The sequence below is a fragment of the Pseudophryne corroboree genome, chromosome 3, assembly GCF_028390025.1.
Source record: "Pseudophryne corroboree isolate aPseCor3 chromosome 3, aPseCor3.hap2, whole genome shotgun sequence".
NCBI lineage: Eukaryota > Metazoa > Chordata > Amphibia > Anura > Myobatrachidae > Pseudophryne > Pseudophryne corroboree.
In genome coordinates this window covers 451,835,212-451,842,314 of record NC_086446.1, presented here as the reverse complement: position 1 = coordinate 451,842,314, position 7,103 = coordinate 451,835,212, and the positions used below count along the sequence as shown (strand labels likewise).

General features: G+C 46.9%; 1 long non-coding RNA gene across 1 annotated transcript in view; it reads left to right on the top strand.

Moving 5' to 3' along the window:
- The window catches only part of LOC135057894 (uncharacterized), a 72,399-nt gene extending 65,660 nt beyond the window's left edge, over positions 1-6,739 (top strand). Inside the window, exon 3 of the long non-coding RNA XR_010244442.1 lies at positions 6,685-6,739. This is a non-coding gene — a long non-coding RNA (uncharacterized LOC135057894). The remainder of the gene's footprint in view (positions 1-6,684) is intronic.
- The last annotated feature ends 364 nt before the right edge of the window (positions 6,740-7,103 follow it).

Genomic DNA, 7,103 nt, shown 5'->3' with positions numbered 1-7,103 from the left:
CCCAAATGCAACCCTCCGGCACTTGCGTAACTACACATCCAAACATTCCCTGACCTAGCGTAAGCATTGCTGTCAGGGCATTATTGGATGTGCAGTTTTGCAAATGCCGGAGGGCTGCACTTTGGACATGCTGGGGTGACTTTGGACAAGAGGGAGTTTTGGGCAATAAATCTCACCTGAGGGGGGTTGTCTGCTACATGGCGGAGGGTCAGGTCCACATCACAAGTAGGTCGCCCATGGAACATCAGGGGAAATGTCGTGTCTCTTCACATCCACGCCACTTGGGAAGGATACTCCGCAAGACTTGTGGAAGAGAATAGTATGAGGTTCCAGCTATTGGTAATAGTGTGTGTACCCCTGGTATGGAAAAGACAAGGTACAAGCAACACTTTTTGACACAAGCAGGTTACAGCGGCCTTTGTCCCAAATGCAGCCCTCCGGCACTTGCGAAACTACACATCCAAACATTCCCTGACGCAGCGTTAGCATTGCTGTCAGGGCATGATTGGATGTGCAGTTTTTGCAAATGCCGGAGGGCTGCACTTTGGACATGCTGGGGTGACTTTGGACAAGAGGGAGTTTTGGGCAATACATCTCACCTGAGGGGGGTTGTCTGCTACATGGCGGGGGGTCAGGTCCACATTACAAGTAGGTCGCCCATGGAACATCAGGGGAAATGTTGTGTCTCTTCACATCCACGCCACTTGGGAAGGATACTCCGCAAGACCTGTGGAACAGAATAGTATGAGGTTCCAGCTATTGGTAATAGTGTCACCCTTCTATGGAAAAGGAAAGGTACAAGCAACACGACACAAGCAGGTTACAGCGGCCCCAAATGCAACCCTCCGGCACTTGCGTAACTACACATCCAAACATTCCCTGACCTAGCGTAAGCATTGCTGTCAGGGCATGATTGGATGTGCAGTTTTGCAAATGCCGGACGGCTGCACTTTGGACATGCTGGGGTGACTTTGGACAAGAGGGAGTTTTGGGCAATACATCTCACCTGAGGGGGGTTGTCTGCTACATGGCGGAGGGTCAGGTCCACATCACAAGTAGGTCGCCCATGGAACATCAGGGGAAATGTCGTGTCTCTTCACATCCACGCCACTTGGGAAGGATACTCCGCAAGACCTGTGGAAGAGAATAGTATGAGGTTCCAGCTATTGGTAATAGTGTGTGTACCCCTGGTATGGAAAAGACAAGGTACAAGCAACACTTTTTGACACAAGCAGGTTACAGCGGCCTTTGTCCCAAATGCAGCCCTCCGGCACTTGCGTAACTACACATCCAAACATTCCCTGACGCAGCGTTAGCATTGCTGTCAGGGCATAATTGGATGTGCAGTTTTTGCAAATGCCGGAGGGCTGCACTTTGGACATGCTGGGGTGACTTTGGACAGGAGGGAGTTTTGGGCAATACATCTAACCTGAGGGGGGTTGTCTGCTACATGGCGGAGGGTCAGGTCCACATCACAAGTAGGTCGCCCATGGAACATCAGGGGAAATGTCGTGTCTCTTCACATCCACGCCACTTGGGAAGGATACTCCGCAAGACCTGTGGAAGAGAATAGTATGAGGTTCCAGCTATTGGTAATAGTGTCACCCTTCTATGGAAAAGGAAAAAGGTACAAGCAACACGACACAAGCAGGTTACAGCGGCCCCAAATGCAACCCTCCGGCACTTGCGTAACTACACATCCAAACATTCCCTGACGCAGCGTAAGCGTTGCTGTCAGGGCATGATTGGATGTGCAGTTTTGCAAATGCCGGAGGGCTGCACTTGGGACACGCCGGGGTAACTTGGACAAGAGGCAGTTTTGGGCAATACATCTCACCTGAGGGGGGTTGTCTGCTACATGGCGGTGGTTCGGGTCAACATCACAAGTAGGTCGCCCATGGAACATTTGGATAACGGGTCCAATATTTGCGGCAACCCAACAACAGGAGAAAACAGGGGGTAACAGGTCGTCAATAGTACGAAACTTGGAAGGTGCGTCAACAGGACGTAAAACTCTGAAATACATAAATAAAGATGTTTTTTTAGAATATTACAATCTCAGTTTACACGATAATACAAATGTTACAAGTATACTCACAGGCAGTGGAAAAAAAGCTTTGGATCAATGTCCGTCGGGAATCATCTCCTTCGTCCATACCCACCGGTAGAGCAGAAGAACGGTTCCCGCGTCGGAAAGCACTGCGACGAAGAGTCACCGGCAAACGGTTTGCGATACATATGTTGTGTAAAATACAACATGCATTTACCATGCCGCAAACCTTTCCCGGTGAATACAAAAGAGCACCACCGGAAGTGTCTAAACATTGAAACCGGCTTTTAAGTACACCGAAGGCACGTTCAATTATTTGCCTCGATGCTTTGTGTGTCTCTTGGTAACGTTTTTCTGCTCTACCAACAGGATTAGACAATGGGGTCAAGAGTCACGATTTGTTGGGATAACCCGCATCTCCTATGGAAAAGAAAAAAATGGTGGGTAATATAAAAATAAAAAAATAAATTTTTAAAAAAATTAAAAAAATAATAAAAAAATAAAAACAATTAAAATAAATACCTAACAGCCAGCCACCCGGCATGTTTCCTGTTTCGAACTTCTCAAACAGCGATGACTGACTTAGGATGAAGGAGTCGTGAGACGATCCAGGAAATCCCACAAAAATATTCAAAAATTTCATGTCGACATCACAGACTGCCTGTACATTCATGGAATGGAAATGTTTTCGGTTCCGAAAACATTCTTCCGAATTCCGTGGCGGTCTGATCTGCACGTGGGTACAGTCAATCGCGCCCAGAACATTGGGAAAATTGTATTTGGTAAAAAAGCCTAATTTGATCTCACGACATCCGCTGTCCGTCTCTGGAAATGTGATGAACTGGATCGTCAATTTGCGGAAAGCCCTAATGACCTGGGTTATACAACGCAACAGTGTCGACTGTGAAAAACCGCATGTTTGAGACAGTGTAGGCTGGAATGTGCCTGACGCCAAAAAATGTAACGTAGCCAGCAGTTTCTGGAAACCGCTGACTGCGCGATTGGTCTGTGCCCGAGGTTCCAGGTCGGCCTCCAACAGAGCGTACAGCGAATATATGTCGCGAGTTGATAAGCGATAATTTTGATTCACCTCGAACTCGCTGAGATCCTCCAGTTCACGCCTAGTGCGATACTGGCGTGGATGTGGAAATGAAACCTGCAATACTGGCTCACCCAATGCAGACATTTGCTGACCTTGATCCTGATGTCCACCAACCCTTTCTTCCTCCATGCTTGCAGCCAGCATGAACATCACAATCTGGTCAGAAAAAGGCTCCATTATTGTAGTCAGTACAAAAATAGGATATAAATGAGTTAAAACGCAGGGATTGTCCTAAAAAAACGATTCCACAAGAGAGCTGACTGTAATGGCTCCTTCTCCCTAGTCTCAAAAAACCGGGAGTGAGGAGATAGGAGGGGCTTTGCAGAAGTGTATCCTGGGTAAACTATGGAATCATTTCCCTCAGCAGAGTGAAGAAAAAAATATTCTTTAAAAAAATCAATTAAATAATACTTGTGAGTCAAAAAAAGACAAACCAAGTAGATAATCCCTTCAAATATAAATAGATATGCTATTAGCAATCCAAAAAGCAAAAAAAAACACGTTTTAATTTTTTTTTATTAGATCCCGCCAGCAAAGTGAGGCGGACTGAAAATAACGAATTTGCTGTCGAAAAGCACTGTTGTCGAATCGTCATTCTTCAATTGAATATACTTTTGTCGAAAAGCCGCATTTTGACCATTGCAGACATGTCGAATTTTGAAAATGTCGATTTGCAAAAAGTCGAGTCTGAAACGGAAAATATTTTGTCGAAAAGTAGTGTATTGCATTGACGAATCCAATTCGACATGTTTTTTTTGGCGAAAATGTCCCGTTTTTCGACATTTTCGGGAATTCGACCGCAATTGCATATACCCATATGTCTTAGAAAGTGATAAAGTGGAGAGAGGTAAAGAACCAGCCAATCAGCTATTTATCTCCCTCCACTCTATAACTCTCTAAGGTTTAGTATATCTGCCCCTATGTGTGATCAATTTAGCTCCTCACTGCAAAACACAAAGGGCATATTCATCATTAAAAAATTGTGCAATGAGAATTTTTAGTTTTCAATTCTCATTGTATTCTATCACAATTTTTTCATGATGCATTATGCCCCAATGAGAAAATTATCACTTTCGAAAAACTGTTCTTTTTGAGAAGACAGTTTTTTGAAAAGTGATAATTTTCCCCTCTGGCTGCCGGGGTACCCAGCTGTAGAAAGAGTAACAGCATCTTATAGCCGTGGCACCCTAAACGGCCACCCCCCCTTCCCCCTCGTATCATATTGCCGGATTGCTCGGCTGCTGAAGTGATCTGTCCAGCCCACATACGAATACATGAAAACACAAAGTCAATGGGGGTTATGTAATAAGTTTAACCAGCTTGGTTTTTTCATTTAAAGTATTGCCTCTTTAAATCTGTAGCTGAAATCGCCAGAATCTTGCTGGTTCTGAGAACTCGGACCCTATTAACCCCCAATGTCTTCAAAGCGAGCCTCCCAAGCTGTCATTCACACTGTGTCTGCACTGTTATTGAAGTAACTCCCTCCTGACATGGCAACCTATGCCTGAAAGAGGGGATGGTGGACATACACCAATCAGCCATAACATTAAAACCACTTGCCTAACATTGTGACCCATCGAGGTAAGGACTTGACAAGACCTCTAAAGGTGTCCTGTGGTATCTGGTACCCAGACGTTAGAAGCAGATCTTTAAGTCCTGTAAGTTGTGAGGTGGGGCCACCATGGCTCTGACTTGTTTTTCCAGCACAGATGCTCAATCGGATTGAGATCTGGGGAATTTGGAGGACAAATGAACACCTTGAACTCTTTGTAATGTTCCTCAAAATAGCTTGTTGCCAGGTGGTAATATTCGTAGTCAGGGGTTTCATGCACTGGGTGTCATGCTCGTTGCTAGGGGGTAATGCTTGTTGCCAGGGATTTCATGAGCTGGGTGTTGTGCTTGTAACCAGGGGGTAATGCTTGTTGCTAGGGCTGTGCTCCCAGTGCCACATATGCCCCCAGTGCCAGATATTCCCCCACAGTACCAGGTACACATATGCTCCTAGTGCCAAATATGCCCCCCCAGTGCCAGGTACACATATACCCCCAGTGCCAAATATGCCCCCCTCCCAGTGCCAGGTACACATATACCCCCCAGTGCCAAATATGCTCCCCCAGTACCAAACATGCCCCCCAGTGCCAGATACACATATACCCCCAGTGCCAAATATGCCCCCCCCCCCCAGTGCAAGGTACACATATACCCCCCAGTGCCAAATATGCTCCCCCAGTACCAAACATGCCCCCCAGTGCCAAATATGCCCTCCCCCAGTGCCAAATATGCCCATCCCCAGTGCCAAATATGCCCCCCCCAGTGCTAAATATGCTCCCCCAGTGCCAAACATGCCCCCCAGTGCCAAATATGCCCTCCCCCAGTGCCAAATATGCCCATCCCCAGTGCCAAATATGCCCCCCCCAGTGCTAAATATGCTCCCCCAGTGCCAGGTACACCCCCCCCCCCCAGTGCTAAATATCCTACCCCAGTGCCAAGTACACTTTCCACCACCCCAGCGCTAAATATGCTCCCCCAGTGCCAGGTACACTCCCCCCCCCCCCCTTCCCGGGCTCCCCCGCTGCTGTGCAATTCGAGAAGGAGGGACACGGAGGGCACAGTGTGCGCCTCTCCTGTGTGTTCCTCCTGCGTCTCTGGCGTCAGCGGCGTGTCTGTCAAATGAAGTGCCGGGCACTTAATTTAACAGACACGCCACTGCCGCCGGAGACCCAGGAGGGACACACAGGAGAGGCGCGCGCTGTGCCCTCCGTGTCCCTCCTTCCCAGCAGAAATCAGTGGCGGCGGCTAGTTACGCCACTGTACTATTGTCATGAAGAGGCGTCCTTGGTGTGCAATTATTATTAGATAGGTGGTACGCATCAAAGTAATATCCACATGAATTTCAGGACCCATACTGTAGTTTCCCACAGAACATTGCCCAGAGCATGACACTGCCTCCACTGGCTTGCCTTCTTCTCATAGTGCATCCTACTGTCATCTCTTCCCAAGGGAACTAGGAACACCTCACAAGACTTTCCTTTTGGACCCAGTCATCACAATTTGGCATTTATCAAAGTTGCTCAGCTCCTTACACTTGTCCAGTTTCACTGCTTCCAACACAGCAACTTCAAGATCTGAGTGTTCGGAGGCTCCTTACACTTGCCCAGTTTCACTGCTTCCAACACAGCAATTTCAAGATCTGAGTGTTCGGAGGCTCCTTACACTTGCCCAGTTTCACTGCTTCCAACACAGCAATTTCAAGATCTGAGTGTTCGGAGGCTCCTTACACTTGCCCAGTTTCACTGCTTCCAACACAGCAATTTCAAGATCTGAGCATTTCGGAGGCTGCCTAATATATCCCACCCTTGACAGGTGTAATTGTAACCATATAATCACTGTTACTCACTTAACCTGTTAGTGGTTTTAATGTTATAGCTGATGGGTATATATAGATACATTTAAGCATTACACTTATTTAATGTATATTATTCTGCTCAGGCTTTTCTATACATTAATCTTAAATTGCTTTTTTGCTTTCTAGGTTACTGATGTAAAACAGTTCTCGCTAGGATAACTACACTAACCACTCTCAAAGGTAATGGAGTATAATTACAGTTTGGTTAACAAATAACTATTTGTATTCTCCTCTTATACCCATCACTGAAAGAACCCAAAATATGTCTTCTAGGTAGTGGCATCACTAGGTGGTGCAGCCACAGAGGGTGATGTCATCCAAGGGGGTGACACTAATATAGCAGGGCTGCCTTGGATGGGTTCACCAAGCCTGGCGAGCAGCACACTGTCCTGGAAGAGGCTGGGGGCTGCCCAGTGTGACCACATGACACATCCCCAAAAGCAGCAGACACTAGGGGACGTGGCTTCAGAGGCCCTAGGTTAAGTTCCCTTATGTAAGTGCGAGTAGTCTGCAGTGGCGCACTTGGTGTCACAAACCTTAGTAAC